The sequence below is a fragment of the Lolium perenne genome, chromosome 5 (genome assembly GCF_019359855.2).
Source record: "Lolium perenne isolate Kyuss_39 chromosome 5, Kyuss_2.0, whole genome shotgun sequence".
Classification (NCBI taxonomy): Eukaryota; Viridiplantae; Streptophyta; class Magnoliopsida; order Poales; family Poaceae; genus Lolium; species Lolium perenne.
Genome location: NC_067248.2, coordinates 14092202 through 14111541, shown reverse-complemented (window position 1 = coordinate 14111541; position 19340 = coordinate 14092202).

Here is a 19340-nt window from a genome sequence, read left to right as displayed (position 1 = left end):
TCCATCTGTACTTAGGCCAAACCTTAAGTTCCTCGCGTCATCTGCAAAGTCCGGGAACTCTCTATCGATTGTCCTCCACTGCGACCCATCAGCGGGGTGTCTCAGCATCTCGTCTTTCTTACGGTCTTCTTTGTGCCATCGCAACAACCTGGCATGCTCTTTATTTCTGAACAGACGTTTCAACCGTGGTATTATAGGAGCATACCACATAACCTTGGCAGGAACCCTCTTCCTAGGGGGCTCGCCCTCAACATCACCAGGGTCATCTCGCCTGATCTTATACCGAAGTGCAGTGCATACCGGGCATTTTTCCAAATTTTCGTACTCAGTGCGGTAGAGGATGCAGTCATTAATGCATGCATGTATCTTCAGCACATCTAATCCTAGAGGGCAGAGAACCTTCTTTGCTTCGTACGTACTGTCAGGCAATTCGTTATCCTTTGGAAACCTCCTCTTCATTATTTTCAGTAACTTCTCAAATGGCTTGTCACATATACCAGCCTCTGCCTTCCATTGCAGCAACTCCAGGGTGGCACCGAGCTTTGTGTTGCCATCTTCGCAATTTGGGTATAACTTCTTTTTGTGATCATCTAACATGCCCTTTAACTTTCGCTTCTCGTTTTCTGTTTCTGCATCTCTGTGTGCATCAGCGATGGCCCGACGAAGATCATCATCAACGGGCTCATCTGATGCCCCTTCATCTTCACCTCCTCCTGCATCTTCATCTTCATCATGCCCTGTTGCAGTATCACCGTAGTTAGGGTACATATCATCATCCTCTTCTTCTTCGTCGTCGTCTTCCATCATAACCCCTCTTTCTCCATGCTTGGTCCAACAATTATAGCTGGGCATGTGTCAACACCCGGATTTTTAAGTCCAGATGCCTATTATGCCATTCATCGCAATCCCAGGAATATTGTTTTTGCGAGACATAATAGATTGATATCACAGAACATCATTCATTACAACTCATAATTGTCTTACAACACAAAGGATCACATGATCCAGTCTCATTACAATAATAGTTGATCTACTGATCAATTACAAAACACATAGCGGAAGCGAGGTAGCGTAGTAGTAGTCCATCTATTCCACAGGCAACTGTTGACGTCAGGAGTGGTCCTAGTTGTCGTAGACGTCCTGCTGTCCATCTTCCTCGTACTGCTGTTCTCCTTCATGGTCTGGCCATTTGAATAGCCAGGGACACAGCCGTGAGTACTTTAAAGTACTCGCACACTAATACTAATGTAAGTACTACACAACTATAGTAAGGGGGTTCTAAGCTCTAGGTTCATTTGCATAAAGCCAGTTTTATTTCATAAGCACTTTAGTAATAAAAGACTCTTCATCTGCCTAACTAACTCCAGTGGGAACATTAGTGTCGTTCCCACAACTCTGTTGTGATTCAAAGTCAAAGTCACCTTTCAATTCAAATCACAAGTCACCCTTCATCTTTTGAGAAAAGTTCTGATGACGGAACAGTATGGCCTTTCCAACCGTCCATAACCGTGGACGCGGCTATTCGAATAGTTCTACACTCTGCAGAGGTTGTACACTTGTGCCACAACAATTGCAATAGTTCGTCAGGTGTAACTGGCCCTGATTTATCGTACGCAGTACGCGAACTACCAATCCTAACCTTTCATTTACATACCCTAGTATAGGCACCTCTCCCCATGAGCTTGGCCCCCCAGTGAAGACAGACAGTCAGCCTGGGAACTGCACAGGGCTTGGGCCGGACATTCACCTCATTTCACGTCATTTCACATCATTCCTTTTGTTGTAGAGGCAGCCTCCGGCATAACCCCGATGACGCTTGTTTTAGAGGGAACCCATACTAAGATACATAAGTTTCTAGCTAAGCCTTACCCAGATTCAGGTATTGTGGGGGTACTTGTAAAATTGGAATGGTATCGCATCCGAACCCAACCATCAGTTTTGGTAAAATTCACCAAGTCATTCACCAGTCATATTCACCTTCAAAATCTCTCAATAGAATGACTCATCATTCCAAGGTTTTCAAAATCTTTTCAAATCACCAGTTCCCAACTAGAGTAGTCACTTTTAATCTTTAGCACTAGCAACTAGTTATGAGGGGTGCTAAGTAGCTTATAGCTTTCTAGGCTAAGTGTGATGCTCTTGTACTCCTCTTATACTTAGACCAAAGTTAACTATAAAAGGAAGCTTTAATAAATAAAGTAAAAACTTTGCAAGAATAAAACTTGGGATGGGATCATGAAGCATAAAGTAATAAGTGAGTGTGCCTTGCTCTTGTAGAGCTTTGCACAAGGGCAATCTTGCAAGAATATTAGCTTGCCTTGGTTTGGGTAGTGATCAAAGTTCTCTTCTCCTTCTTCTTGGTAGAATACCTCCTCCTCTTGATAGTCTCCGGTACTAGCGTCTATAAACGAATACGAGGATACAAACACCAAATCAATACTTAAAGAACCTAAATAGCCTTAATGGCTCACTCAAGATGATCTAACATCATCATCTATCTTACTCAACATTTGACTAGGGTTTCTTCTTTAGTGTTTAGAAAACCATTCCTCTTAGTGACTTAGGGTTTCCTCTTTGGTTCTTTGGGGAAATAATTCCCTCTCATTATCTTATTAAGATTTAATTTCCTTCATGAATAATATATGACCTAGGTTGACCAAAGTCAACCTCTTCATACTTATCATTTAAGAAAATGATTTAAATGAGGTGGAGCACCTCATACAATTTAATCCTAACATGGTGATGATTTAAAATCATCAACAAATCATCTGAGAACTAAATGACCAGAGTCTCTATCTCATTTTGAAATGTTCATGACAAGATTTAAATGAGAGAGAAACTCCCATGTGATTTTTAAATAGTTTTGGACAATATCTTTGACTAGAAATAGCCATATAGTCCTTTAATTAAACTAGGCCATGATCCTTCAAAGTAAGCATGGCATATTTTTGCAGAAACAATTAGTGCAAGTGAAATGTGATTTATAGGAGTTGGAATCAACTCAAAAGCATTTTTGGTTGATTTTTAATAATTGTTTGAACTCTGAAAAGTTACTGATTTGTCATTTTTACTATTCAAATTCTACAACATATATTGATTTGAATCCAGTGGGGTTGGATGGAGCCTTTCATGAGCTTTCCAACAAAATTGGAATCACTCCATTTGGGTTTGTAGATTTGAAGTTATTCAATTTTGAACACAGCACCAGTATTGAATTTCAGTTAAACGAAATAATTCGAATTTGAATTGTTGGGCTGCGCGGGAAAATGAATTGGGTCAGGGGAGAAAAAGAAAACGGGCCGGCCCACTGCGTGTCTCGCACGAGCAGGCCGCCTGACAGCGGGACCTACTGTCAGCGGTATTTAAACAGCGAAACGGTATGATCTATGTGAGCCGCAGGATTAGAGCAGGATCCGACGGTCCACGGGTGCCTTCGTCGGCAGCGAGCACGGAGCTTACTGGCGGCGAGCCTAGGGGGTCGGCGGCTCACCGGAGGTCCGGCGGTCGTCGGCGTTGATGCAGGGCGGCGTTGTTGAGGATGGCGAGGCTCCTTGTACCGGCGGCGTCTCCTGGGGTGGCTCCTAGCTCCGGCGATCTTGCAGCAGTACTGGCGGCGCTCCGGCGATCGATTGGGGCTCTGTGGATGAAATTGGGATGAGGGATTGCTTGAGGAGGATCAGGGAGAGGAGAGGAGTGAAGTGGTGTGAAGAATTGGAGTGGGGGAAGTGCTCTATTTATAGGTTCAAGGAGGGAGAGGAGAGGGCCATGGTGAGAGTTGGCATGGTGAGGTCATGAGGGTTGACATGGGCATGGCTAGGGATCTTCCATGCATTCTTCTTGGTCTAGGAGGGCAATGCTATCTCAAGTGAGGTGAGGCTAGTGTGTGTGACATGGTTGGCAAGGCTAGGGAGGGGTAGAGCATGCACAAAAGATCATGGCCAAAGTGTGTGACATATGCAATGACATAGGGAGACACTTTGGCCATGGTGGGTATGGCAAAGCAAGGTGATGTCATTTGGGAGTTGTTAGAGTACAATGACCACTATTGATGAGCACAAGAAAAGTGGAGTGAGGTGAGTCAACTTGACAAGGTGAGGGTGACTAGAGGGGTAGGATGACATGGGTTGGCATGGTGTTGTCTATATCAATGGCATGGCATGGCATTGGTCCCTCTTGCATTATTTTCTTGGTCTTTGAGTGCTGCAAGATTAAGTGTGGTGAGGTGAGTCAAGAGGGTTTGACATGGTGAGCATGGTTGGAGGAGGCTAGGGTGTGCACATTTGGATCCATGCCAAAATGTATGTGACATAGGCATGATATGGTGTGTCCTTATGCTAGGGTGAGCATGGCTAGGCTAGGTGAGGTCATTGGTAGTGGTTAGAGGTACAAGGTGCACTATAGAGGAGTACAAGTGAGGTGGGGTGAGGTGATGAATAGTGGTTGAATAGTGGTTGAATAGTGGTTGTACTTCTATGTAAAGAATTGGATCATATGCAAAAGTGTGTGTGACATAGGCCATGTACTTGGCATGGTTGGTGTCATGGTGGTCTTGTCTATGCTAGGTGATGTCATGAGAGTGGTTGTGGTACTATTGGCACTATAGATGAGCTCAAGAGATAAAAATGGGAGATGGTACATAGTTGGTGGGAGTAGTTGTACCCTAATTATATTCTATGTGCTCCACATATATGACAAGCAAAGGTCTCTTGTGGGTTGAATTTTGACCAAAATTCTGCATGGTTGGGTTCTAAATAAAGTTTGGCATCTATTGGTGGTCTTGGTTTGAAATTTGGAGAGGTTTGATGAAATTTCTAAAAGTGGAGGGAATCTAGAATCTGTTTCAATCTAGCATCTTGGCTTGACTAATTTGAGCAATGGTCAACGATCTGGTCAAAGTGGTCAACACCAAAGTTGTTCACCTTGATGAGGTCTTGGATGAGGAGCAAAGAGTTGGCAGGGTTTGGTTTGATAATCTCTTAATAAAAGGGCTCAAAGTGGGTAAGATATTAAAAAGGTCAAAAGTGACCATTATCACATGCCACAAGGTTTTTGATTTTTCTTTGATTTGATTTGACTTCTCTTGACCCAAATGATGTTGTTGATTGTTGAAATGGTATAGATGAGTGATCCAACCATTCACAACAAGTCCTAGGGTCAAGATTCTCAATCTCACAATTTGGCTATTTACTCCCATATGCCTCTATGGCATTTTTATTTTCTTTTTAATTTATTTTGTTTTCACCCTGGATTTGATTTGTTGAGCACTAGGTATGGTTGATTAATGTTTTCAAAACATCTACCAAGGTAGAAAGGTCTAAGTAAAAGTTTCACAAAAATAGCCATAGGCACATAGGCCCTTTTCTTATTTAATTTCTTTTTATTTTGCTTTTATCTTGGATGATGAAAAGAGGGGTGAGGTTTAGGGTTTAAGATCTTTTCAAAATACTTCAACCAGCAATCATGGCAATCGCACAAGAATTAAGCAAGATTACTATGGATCAAACTGAATTTAAGAAAAGTTTTTGTTGGTTCCAAAATTTGGAAAAAGGGAAATTCATTTTCTTTGTTTTGAAATTTTTGGGATGTTACAAACCCTTCCCCCTTAAACAAATCTCGTCCCGAGATTTTAAGAAAAGTTAGGTTCCTAAGAGAGATTGGGCAATTGGATTAACAGGAAAACATACTTGGCATGGCCTGTGGTGCTTCCTGAGCTTGATGTGATCATGTGGTAGAAACGGCCGTTGTTGTTGTTCTGGTTCCTTCTTCCTGCAAAGCGGCGCTGTTGCTGAGCAGGTGCTGCGGTATTGGCGGCAATCTTGGCAAGCTTCTTGGGGCACTCGTTGGAGTAGTGACCCACAACTCCACATTCATAGCAGTTGATGGTGGACTTGTCTTTGGGGTTGACGGGAACAGCGTTACTTCCAGTCATTGGGGCAGTATTGGGGTGGTTGTTGTTGTTATTGTTGCCGTTGTTGTTGTTGTTGTTATTGTTGTTGTTGTTGTTGCGGTTGTTGTTGGTGTTGCGGTTGTTGTGGTTGTTGTTGCTTGGGCGGTAAGTCTGAGCTGGGGGCTTGTTGTATCTTGAGGCAAATCCTCCAGTTGAGTTGTTGCGGTACTTCTGGGCGTTGTTGGGTCCATTCTGGTTCATCATTCTTCTCTTGCGGTTCTCGTTGGCTTGGTGCAGTTTCCCTTCCATCTGTATGGCTGAGTCTACAAGGGCTTCCAGGTCAGCGAACGGAATGTTCACTAACACAGTTTGCATTTCATCATGCAGTCCGTTCAGAAATCTCTCCTTCCTTTTCTCGTTGGTGTCGGTCTCATCCGGGGCGTACCTTGACAGAGTAAGAAACCTGTCGCGGTATTCCACCACGGACATCCTTCCTTGCTTGAGTTCGCGAAACTCGTCTCTCATCTTCTTGATCAGTCCTTGGGGCACATGGTACTTGCTAAACTTCAGCTTGAAGTCTTCCCAGGTCATCATCTGTCCTGCATTCATGGCACGGGTGCTGGTCCACCAAGCTCTTGCTGGTCCTGCTAAGTAGTGCGTGGCAAACAGCACTTTCTCTGCGGCTTCAACTCCCGCAACTTCGAGGTTGTTCTCCATTGTCTGGAGCCAGTCATCAGCATCTAGGGGTTCTTCAGTCTTGTTGAATATTGGAGGGTTGGTGTTCTGAAAATTCTTCAACTTCGATCCAGGGTGATCGTGGTTTCCATGGCCCTGATTGTTCTGAGCTATCTGTTGCAGTGCAGCAATATTGGCTTGTCGTTCAGCTCTCTCGGCTTCTCGGTCTGCCATCATCATCTGCAACATCTGCAGCATGGCGTCTTGGTTGGTGCTGCGGGTTGGAGGGGCCATCTGATTGTTGAGGTAGATGATAAGATAAGAGGGAAATTTCTATGGTTTGTTTTGTTAAATTTTAAAAAGTTCAAACTTGAAAATTTGAGTAGTGTTGCGGGGGTAAAAACCAACAACACTTTTTCATTCATATCAAACATCACACATTACAAAGCTAACACACCGTTGGTTTGAAGAACCATTCATTCGTTCTCTGCTACATGGGGATCCTGATACAAACTCACATATAGTGCTCTCTTGCGTAGGTGTAAGTTCTACTGAAGTGATCAGGTGTGCAAAATTTTATGTAGTATCACAAAGAAAAGTAGAGCATGGATTTTCTTTCTTTGAAAAAGATCTCAAGGGTAAGAGTGAGAATAAGTTTTCACAAATATTCACTTCATTGGTTTTGAAACTAAGTTTTTCAGACGTCCATTCTAACTAGGGTCTCCTAAGGTCAACAATGGCTCTGATACCAACTTGTCAACACCCGGATTTTTAAGTCCAGATGCCTATTATGCCATTCATCGCAATCCCAGGAATATTGTTTTTGCGAGACATAATAGATTGATATCACAGAACATCATTCATTACAACTCATAATTGTCTTACAACACAAAGGATCACATGATCCAGTCTCATTACAATAATAGTTGATCTACTGATCAATTACAAAACACATAGCGGAAGCGAGGTAGCGTAGTAGTAGTCCATCTATTCCACAGGCAACTGTTGACGTCAGGAGTGGTCCTAGTTGTCGTAGACGTCCTGCTGTCCATCTTCCTCGTACTGCTGTTCTCCTTCATTGTCTGGCCATTTGAATAGCCAGGGACACAGCCGTGAGTACTTTAAAGTACTCGCACACTAATACTAATGTAAGTACTACACAACTATAGTAAGGGGGTTCTAAGCTCTAGGTTCATTTGCATAAAGCCAGTTTTATTTCATAAGCACTTTAGTAATAAAAGACTCTTAATCTGCCTAACTAACTCCAGTGGGAACATTAGTGTCGTTCCCACAACTCTGTTGTGATTCAAAGTCAAAGTCACCTTTCAATTCAAATCACAAGTCACCCTTCATCTTTTGAGAAAAGTTCTGATGACGGAACAGTATGGCCTTTCCAACCGTCCATAACCGTGGACGCGGCTATTCGAATAGTTCTACACTCTGCAGAGGTTGTACACTTGTGCCACAACAATTGCAATAGTTCGTCAGGGGTAACTGGCCCTGATTTATCGTACGCAGTACGCGAACTACCAATCCTAACCTTTCATTTACATACCCTAGTATAGGCACCTCTCCCCATGAGCTTGGCCCCCCAGTGAAGACAGACAGTCGGCACAGGAGCTGCACACAGGCTTGGGCCGGACATTCACCTCATTTCACGTCATTTCACATCATTCCTTTTGTTGTAGAGGCAGCCTCCGGCATAACCCCGATGACGCTTGTTTTAGAGGGAACCCATACTAAGATACATAAGTTTCCAGCTAAGCCTTACCCAGATTCAGGTATTGTGGGGGTACTTGTAAAATTGGAATGGTATCGCATCCGAACCCAACCATCAGTTTTGGTAAAATTCACCAAGTCATTCACCAGTCATATTCACCTTCAAAATCTCTCAATAGAATGACTCATCATTCCAAGGTTTTCAAAATCTTTTCAAATCACCAGTTCCCAACTAGAGTAGTCACTTTTAATCTTTAGCACTAGCAACTAGTTATGAGGGGTGCTAAGTAGCTTATAGCTTTCTAGGCTAAGTGTGATGCTCTTGTACTCCTCTTATACTTAGACCAAAGTTAACTATAAAAGGAAGCTTTAATAAATAAAGTAAAAACTTTGCAAGAATAAAACTTGGGATGGGATCATGAAGCATAAAGTAATAAGTGAGTGTGCCTTGCTCTTGTAGAGCTTTGCACAAGGGCAATCTTGCAAGAATATTAGCTTGCCTTGGTTTGGGTAGTGATCAAAGTTCTCTTCTCCTTCTTCTTGGTAGAATACCTCCTCCTCTTGATAGTCTCCGGTACTAGCGTCTATAAACGAATACGAGGATACAAACACCAAATCAATACTTAAAGAACCTAAATAGCCTTAATGGCTCACTCAAGATGATCTAACATCATCATCTATCTTACTCAACATTTGACTAGGGTTTCTTCTTTAGTGTTTAGAAAACCATTCCTCTTAGTGACTTAGGGTTTCCTCTTTGGTTCTTTGGGGAAATAATTCCCTCTCATTATCTTATTAAGATTTAATTTCCTTCATGAATAATATATGACCTAGGTTGACCAAAGTCAACCTCTTCATACTTATCATTTAAGAAAATGATTTAAATGAGGTGGAGCACCTCATACAATTTAATCCTAACATGGTGATGATTTAAAATCATCAACAAATCATCTGAGAACTAAATGACCAGAGTCTCTATCTCATTTTGAAATGTTCATGACAAGATTTAAATGAGAGAGAAACTCCCATGTGATTTTTAAATAGTTTTGGACAATATCTTTGACTAGAAATAGCCATATAGTCCTTTAATTAAACTAGGCCATGATCCTTCAAAGTAAGCATGGCATATTTTTGCAGAAACAATTAGTGCAAGTGAAATGTGATTTATAGGAGTTGGAATCAACTCAAAAGCATTTTTGGTTGATTTTTAATAATTGTTTGAACTCTGAAAAGTTACTGATTTGTCATTTTTACTATTCAAATTCTACAACATATATTGATTTGAATCCAGTGGGGTTGGATGGAGCCTTTCATGAGCTTTCCAACAAAATTGGAATCACTCCATTTGGGTTTGTAGATTTGAAGTTATTCAATTTTGAACACAGCACCAGTATTGAATTTCAGTTAAACGAAATAATTCGAATTTGAATTGTTGGGCTGCGCGGGAAAATGAATTGGGTCAGGGGAGAAAAAGAAAACGGGCCGGCCCACTGCGTGTCTCGCACGAGCAGGCCGCCTGACAGCGGGACCTACTGTCAGCGGTATTTAAACAGCGAAACGGTATGATCTATGTGAGCCGCAGGATTAGAGCAGGATCCGACGGTCCACGGGTGCCTTCGTCGACGACGAGCACGGGCTTACTGGCGGCGAGCCTAGGGGGTCGGCGGCTCACCGGAGGTCCGGCGGTCGTCGGCGTTGATGCAGGGCGGCGTTGTTGAGGATGGCGAGGCTCCTTGTACCGGCGGCGTCTCCTGGGGTGGCTCCTAGCTCCGGCGATCTTGCAGCAGTACTGGCGGCGCTCCGGCGATCGATTGGGGCTCTGTGGATGAAATTGGGATGAGGGATTGCTTGAGGAGGATCCGGGAGAGGAGAGGAGTGAAGTGGTGTGAAGAATTGGAGTGGGGGAAGTGCTCTATTTATAGGTTCAAGGAGGGAGAGGAGAGGGCCATGGTGAGAGTTGGCATGGTGAGGTCATGAGGGTTGACATGGGCATGGCTAGGGATCTTCCATGCATTCTTCTTGGTCTAGGAGGGCAATGCTATCTCAAGTGAGGTGAGGCTAGTGTGTGTGACATGGTTGGCAAGGCTAGGGAGGGGTAGAGCATGCACAAAAGATCATGGCCAAAGTGTGTGACATATGCAATGACATAGGGAGACACTTTGGCCATGGTGGGTATGGCAAAGCAAGGTGATGTCATTTGGGAGTTGTTAGAGTACAATGACCACTATTGATGAGCACAAGAAAAGTGGAGTGAGGTGAGTCAACTTGACAAGGTGAGGGTGACTAGAGGGGTAGGATGACATGGGTTGGCATGGTGTTGTCTATATCAATGGCATGGCATGGCATTGGTCCCTCTTGCATTATTTTCTTGGTCTTTGAGTGCTGCAAGATTAAGTGTGGTGAGGTGAGTCAAGAGGGTTTGACATGGTGAGCATGGTTGGAGGAGGCTAGGGTGTGCACATTTGGATCCATGCCAAAATGTATGTGACATAGGCATGATATGGTGTGTCCTTATGCTAGGGTGAGCATGGCTAGGCTAGGTGAGGTCATTGGTAGTGGTTAGAGGTACAAGGTGCACTATAGAGGAGTACAAGTGAGGTGGGGTGAGGTGATGAATAGTGGTTGAATAGTGGTTGAATAGTGGTTGTACTTCTATGTAAAGAATTGGATCATATGCAAAAGTGTGTGTGACATAGGCCATGTACTTGGCATGGTTGGTGTCATGGTGGTCTTGTCTATGCTAGGTGATGTCATGAGAGTGGTTGTGGTACTATTGGCACTATAGATGAGCTCAAGAGATAAAAATGGGAGATGGTACATAGTTGGTGGGAGTGGTTGTACCCTAATTATATTCTATGTGCTCCACATATATGACAAGCAAAGGTCTCTTGTGGGTTGAATTTTGACCAAAATTCTGCATGGTTGGGTTCTAAATAAAGTTTGGCATCTATTGGTGGTCTTGGTTTGAAATTTGGAGAGGTTTGATGAAATTTCTAAAAGTGGAGGGAATCTAGAATCTGTTTCAATCTAGCATCTTGGCTTGACTAATTTGAGCAATGGTCAACGATCTGGTCAAAGTGGTCAACACCAAAGTTGTTCACCTTGATGAGGTCTTGGATGAGGAGCAAAGAGTTGGCAGGGTTTGGTTTGATAATCTCTTAATAAAAGGGCTCAAAGTGGGTAAGATATTAAAAAGGTCAAAAGTGACCATTATCACATGCCACAAGGTTTTTGATTTTTCTTTGATTTGATTTGACTTCTCTTGACCCAAATGATGTTGTTGATTGTTGAAATGGTATAGATGAGTGATCCAACCATTCACAACAAGTCCTAGGGTCAAGATTCTCAATCTCACAATTTGGCTATTTACTCCCATATGCCTCTATGGCATTTTTATTTTCTTTTTAATTTATTTTGTTTTCACCCTGGATTTGAGTTGTTGAGCACTAGGTATGGTTGATTAATGTTTTCAAAACATCTACCAAGGTAGAAAGGTCTAAGTAAAAGTTTCACAAAAATAGCCATAGGCACATAGGCCCTTTTCTTATTTAATTTCTTTTTATTTTGCTTTTATCTTGGATGATGAAAAGAGGGGTGAGGTTTAGGGTTTAAGATCTTTTCAAAATACTTCAACCAGCAATCATGGCAATCGCACAAGAATTAAGCAAGATTACTATGGATCAAACTGAATTTAAGAAAAGTTTTTGTTGGTTCCAAAATTTGGAAAAAGGGAAATTCATTTTCTTTGTTTTGAAATTTTTGGGATGTTACAGCATGAAACCTTTCCAAAGCAGGTGGGAGTGAATGACTTGCCATTCAGGGTATTGCTTCAAGTTCCGGCAATCAACACATGGACAACACATAAAACCATCCGCCTGTGGGTTTTCCTGAGCCACACGGATAAATTCTTTCAGGCCCGAAGTGAACTCGGGTAGACGTCGGTCAACGTACATCCATTGCCGCCGGTTCATCTACATCAAATAATTAATTAAGTTTATCAAAAAACTATTACAAAATATCATAATATTTATAAATAGTGGAAATTAGCACCGTACAAATGAAAGGGTAAAGTTGTAGCTTAACCTTGATCGAGGAGAAGAGGAGAAAGCTTAAGTGTCGCTCCGGCACCTCATATCATTTTTGTTTTGTGTAAAATCAAGCGGCATCATTCTCTCAGACATTTCATCGAGCACCTTATGTGCATGCCAAAGAGAAGCAAGGTAGCACTCAACACACACACCTTTCCCCTAGAAAAAATGAAGTGAGTTGGCTGGTTGGGGGTGAGCTGAATATATATGGCAAAGGGTCCTTTTGCACCGGTTCGTATTACGAACCGGTGCAAAAGATAGCTCATTTGCACCCGCGGCTGCCACGTGCCTGGCGACGAACCTTTAGCACCGGTTCGTGTTACGAACCGGTGCAAAAGATAGCTCATTTGCACCGGTTCGTAACACGAACCGGTGCTAAAGGTCCCTGTTACGTCCAAAGGGCACGAACCGGTGCTAATGACCCCCTTTAGCACCGGTTCGTGCCAAATCCGGTGCAAAAGCTCTTTGGAGCAAAAAACCAAAGCCCTTGTTTCTACTAGTGTGACTAGTAAATTGCACCGTAAAATGCCTCCCACATTATATAACTCCTTTATAAAAAACACAATCCGGTCATTGGTGCCCATTTCCCTAACCTCCATCTCCTGAGTATTACTCAACTGCAACTATATAGCTAGCTACTTATCGAATGAGAGCACTTTTCTTTCTCTACTATGTCTCCTCCTCTCCATTGCCCAATTCTATTTTACTTCTTTGCCGAGGTAGGAATAGGAGGTATCAGGAATCTACCATTGTTTTACATGATAAATGATACAAGTTACTACGAAATCGGAAGTAGCTGGAATGCCAGTCATGATAAATAAGTGTTGGTACAAGTTTCTTATAAAGTATGACGCCATCTTCATTTAGCACACTCAATTTTGGGGGGGCCGCACCTGTAGTGACATGTACCACGTTGATAAGAACGCCATATCTTAGGCAATGCATGCCATTAGAGAAGGTAAGAAAACATGGTATACAATGGATTGTTTCTTAGTGTTCTCTCCTATAATCATGATTTTGCATGCTCCTTAAATTTTGACAAGACTTAAAATGAACTAAAATATGTCTATATAAGATAAAGCATATCGCACACTGGAGAAAAATGTCTTATCTTTGTTGGTAAGAGATGATCACTTAGTTAAGAGGAGGCAAACCTTTTTTCACTTATTAGCATTGCTAAGATAACACCATTGCACAGTGCAACGAGCTATTGGTTCGGTGCAGCCACCTTTCAATTTTGTGTGGGGACAGCTGAATCATGTGGGATCACCACATTAATTCCTCACCGGGTACACGCACATGTATATCTAGGAAGAAAACTCATTTCCTATGGTTTTCCTTTTCATATAATAGGACGATCTTGAAGCATAAAAAATGGTAGATTTCTTGGTGGGGTGGCCCCTGTGAGCCAAACATCCGGGATTCCAGGCCGAAGCATTGGACAACTTCTATTTGTTTGCTTATTGCGCAATAATAATAGTAGTAATAGCACACCTTTTTCTTATTACACATCATATATATGAAAAAAAATTGTTAGGTCCCTTCCATGGAAAATGTTCCTAGGTAGATCTGAAAATTGTTCCTTTCTATTAAAAAGAAAGATGCTCTTGTTTCATTAAAAAGTTCCCGCTTCATTCTTGGTGAATAAGACAAGTTTCTCCAGAAGTTTAAGAAGTCAACATGCGGCGGATGTTACAGGAGCTTCCAGAGAGCCTTGAGGTGAATCTCCTAATGCATTCCAAGTCTACCGTCGCAAAGGCACGCGGACGCCCTTCACAAACTGTTTATTTCTCAACTTGCAGAATTTTTTAATGCTTAATGTGCTCTTCATGGACCTTGTGTTAAGTATGATTCCTGAGTGGCATGTAAATAATATTGAATTCATAATATCTTCTGCAGCAATGAGTGGACTCAATGCACAATAATGTATCGTTCATAATATCCTCTAGTAAGACTAGGATATGATAGCCTTGGATGGTGAGTTAGTTGTTGAACAATAGAGAGAGGAGAGATTGGCGGAATATGTTGGATGTTGTATTAAGCCTCTCGGGAGAGTATATATAGTGGTACAAGCTTGGAGGCTAAGATAGCTCTCCTAGAGATATGGTAGGTAGAGATTACAAATCCTAGACTACCTAATATACCTATACCAAATATATATCTAACACTCCCCCGCAGTCGTAGCGGTAGTGACGTGAACAACAGTAACGTCCCGGACGGTGAGACTGGAGAGAAGCCGAAGGTAGGAACCAACGGGCTGACACTCCCCCGCAGTCGTAGCGGGAGCATCGTGGACGATGTCGCGTCGCGGATGCTTGGACTGTAGAAGAGCCGATGTGCTCATGCGAGGTGATAGCCCTTTGTGCCGATGTCGAGGTAGCCGAGAGCGTGGGTGTTGCAACCTTGGTCGGGGTAGCCGCGCCAGGGGATGCCGTGGTCGATGTCGTGGTCGGGTGCCGGTGTCGAGGTAGCCGCACATGAAGCCGCAAGCGCATAGTGCGCGAGGAGAGTGGCGGAGATGCGTCGAGGCAGTCGTCGAAGAGGGCGTCGATGCCGAGGTCGATGCAGTCGGAGCCGTCGAGGATGAGGTGTTGCCCTAGTTTTGCCAGAACTAGGCGCACATCGGGGACGAAGGCATACTCCGGTTTTGCCAGAACTGAGTACGCAAAGATGAAGTCGGCGACGCGGTCGAGGCAGTCGTAGAAGAGTCGATGCCGAGGAAGACGTTGTCGAAGCCGATCAGGATGAGGCGCCGATCCAAGCTTGCCAGGCCCGGGGACGCGTTGGGGACGAAGGTACGTACCGGTGTTGCCAATACCGGGCGTGCGAGGGCAGGGACCATCATGGACCATGCGCCAGTGTCAGGGGGATCAGCAGAGGAGGCCTCCAGAGCGGTGGCAAGACGCAGAGCGGCGAAGAGGGAGAGGTGCCGATGCAGTCCGCGGTTGTCGGAGTAGACGAAGTACTCGGGGACAAGAAGATGACGCTGGCGACGAGGTCGTGGTGGACGGAGACGTAGAAGGCGGCGAAACCAACACGGCCAGGAGTGGCCACGTTGGATGCCTAGAATGTAGAGGTGGTCGGCGAGGCCTGCGACAACCAGAAGTGGTCATACATGTTACCTGTGGAGGTGCGGCGGTGGTACTCGAAGTAGGCGAGGAAGAACTGATGGGATTCGTAGCATAGAAAACAAAAAATTTCCTACCGCAAGAACGAATAACAAGCCAAGATCCAATCTAGTAGATGGTAGCAACGAGATGAAGATGAGACTAACCCTCGAAGATTTCCAAAGCCTACGAGATTAGATCTCGTTGTTGATGTAGTCGATCACTTGCCGCTTGCAAAAGCGCGTAGAAGATCTTGACGGTGCCACAATCGGGCAGCACCTCCGTACTCGGTCACACGTTCGGTGTTGATGACGACGTCCTTCTCCCCGTTCCAGCGGGCAGCGGAAGTAGTAGATCCTCCTCGGAATCCCGACAGCACAATGGCGTGGTGGCGGTGGTGGTGGAGATCTCCGGCAGGGCTTCGCCTAAGCGCTGCGGGAGAGAGGTGGAGGAGGGAGTGATGCTAGGGTTTGGGAGAGAGGGAGGGGTGCGGCCAAGGACAGGCTTGATGTGTCCGGTCAGCCCCCCTCTCCTCCTCTTTATATAGGTGGAATCCCTAGGGTTTGCCCAAAAGATCTGAATAAGACCCCAATTCAAAAACTGCCATATGGACGAAACCTAGAGGGACAGGGACTCTCCCTTTCCCCCTTAGTTGGCCGGCCAAGGAGGTGGAGTCCACCATGGACTCCACCTTCCCACTTGGTTGGCTGGTTAGGGTTGGTGGAGTCCTTCCGGGACTCCACCTTCCATGGTGATTTCTTCCGGAAGGTTCTAGAACATTCTAGCGCCTTCCATAAATGCACCGGATCATTTTCCAAACTTGGAAAGTGACTTCCTATATATGAATCTTATTCTCCGGTCCATTCCGAACCTCCTCGTGATGTCCTGGATCCCATCCGAGACTCCGAACAACATTCGAACTCCATTCCATATTCCATATCTACTTAAAACGACATCAAACCTTAAGTGTGTCACCCTACGGTTCGTGAACTATGCAGACATGGTTGAGACTCCTCTCCGACCAATAACCAATAGCGGGATCTGGAGATCCATAATGGCTCCCACACATTCAACAATAACTTAGTGATCGATTGAACCATTTACATACGATACCGATTCCCTTTGTCACGCGATACTTTACTTGTCCAAGGTTCGATCATCGGTATCTCCATACCTTGTTCAACCTCGTTACCGACAAGTACTCTTTACTCGTACCGTGGTATGTCATCTCTTGTGAACTATTCACATGCTTGCAAGCTAATTAGACGACATTCCACCGAGAGGGCCCAGAGTATATCTATCCGTCATCGGGATGGACAAATCCCACTCTTGATCCATATGCTTCAACTCACACTTTCCGAATACTTAATCCCATCTTTATAACCACCCATTTACGCAGTGGCGTTTGATGTAATCAAAGCATCCTTCCTGTGTAAGTGATTTACATGATCTCATGGTCGAAGGACTTAGGTAACTATGTATTGAAAGCTTATAGCAAGTTGAACTTAATGACTTGATCTTATGCTATGCTTACTATGGGTGTGTCCATCACATCATTCACCTAATGATATGATCTTGTTATTAATAACATCCGATGTTCATGATCAGGAAACCATGATCATCTATTAATCAACAAGCTAGTTAAAAGAGAGGCTTACTAGGGACTCTGGTTGTTTACACAACACACATGTATCAATGTTTCCGGTTAATACAATTATAGCATGGAGTGTAAACATTTATCATGAACACTAAGATATAACAATAACTATTTTATTATTGCCTCTCGGGCATATCTCCAACAGTCTCCCACTTGCACTAGAGTCAATAATCTAGTTTACATTTGTAAAGATATAACACCTTAGCCTTCTGGTGCTTTATCATGTTTTGCTCACGGGATAGGTTTTAGTCAACGGATCTGACATGCTCAGAAACGTATGTATTTTGCAATTCATTTGCGTCTCAACGCATCACTCATTTTCCAAATGAGTCGGCATTAAACATATATGTTCAGTCTTCTGGTGGAACCTTAATTCCGTGGTCCGAAATATGTCACTAATATTGTCACACACAATATAGCTTCAAAGTTCTGACACTATCGGAACTACACCAAATTCTCAAAGAACTTCTCGACTTTAACATCCTAAGTCATTGTCAAAATAATGACATATTCTGCCTTCGTTTTTAGAATCCGTCATAATATTTAGAACTTATCTAAATCTAGCATTGTGCTACCTTTTAATGAACACTTAGCCTAACTGAGATTTGAAATTCATTTTTATATGTGACCAAACTAATATCGGTGCAACACCTTACAACGATTAGTTTGTCATTTCCCCATACAAAACTAATATCCTTGGTTCTTCTAAAGCACTTAAGGATATTCTTACTGTTGTCCAATGATCATCACATGAATCATTCTGGTATATGCTCCTAACTCCTTAGAGCACAGGACATCTGATTTTGTACATATTATTCGTGATCTAAAATCACTCATGTGTTTTTTACTCATCAAGTGTCAAATACACTCAAGTCTTGTTAAACCTTCACATGGAAAAGAACACCTTCTTAATATTTTTATATTGAACTACTTCAATATTCATTCTATGTACTTTAACTAAAACTTATTTTGTGTTTCAATCTATCTTCATAGATCTTGACACTAAATATGTTTCAGTTCATATCCTTTCATTGAAGTTAATTCTCAATGAAACCTTTTTAATCAAGTATATAATTACATCATTTATAATCAATGATATGTCATCCACATATAATATTATAACTATGTCTCAGCGCTCCCACTTAATTTCTTGCAAATGCAAGCTTCTTCATCGTTGCTGATGAAATCATAACTCTTTGATCATTTCATCCGGTGAAGATTCCAACTCCGTGATACTCACTTCATCTAGTGAAGTTTGTATACCTTTTTAGTATTCTACGAACTAGCAAAACTCTCAGTTGTATCTTGTATACACCTTTAATACACACTTCTGTTAAGTAATGTATTTTGCCATCCTACTAGCATATCTCATAAAAGAAATATGTAGCGATTACTAGAACAATCTGCATAGACTATAAGCATTGCTGCTAAAGATCTAATCCTATCGCAGTCAACTCTTTGAACTTTGTCATAAACAATCTTTTGACAAGTTGAGCTTCTTCAAGGATATTATATCCAAGTCTATAAATTTTATAGATCTATTTACTTTCAAAAAGTATTTATTCCTTCAAAAGGTTTTATCAAGCTCCAAGCTTGATTTTAGATACTATCTTGGATTTCATGGCGCATAGCCATTTTAACGGAGTCAGGGACCATCATAACTTCTTTGTAGTTGGTTTATCATTGTTCAAAATCAATCCTTTGTTCACAAATCATTTATTTGATCACAAAGTAAACCATACCTACAAGGTTCAATAGGTACTTCGATCTCCATGACTATAACACTTTGTAGACATGGGAGCCATGATCATCGTGGCCGCTTCCGGAACCATTTCCGATGATGCGCTACTCTAATCATCATGCTCAGGTTCATCAACCTTATCAAGTTCCATTGTCCTCCCACTCAAATACTTCGCTAGAAACAATTTCTTGGAAATAAGTAAGAAACATCGACAAACACTTTTGTCTTTGTCTCCATAGTGGAAAGAATTCCTAATCATTCTCTGGGATAACCAACAAAGACATTCATCCGATTTTGGTTGCAACTCATTTACTTATGCTATGCATACCAAAATTTAAGAAAGGACTATTAGGGTTTATACCCATGCCATAACTCATATGGTGTCGTTTCAACGGATTTATGATGACGCTCTATTTAGTGTAAAAGCGGTAGTCTCTAAAGCATAATCCACAAAAATATAATGGCG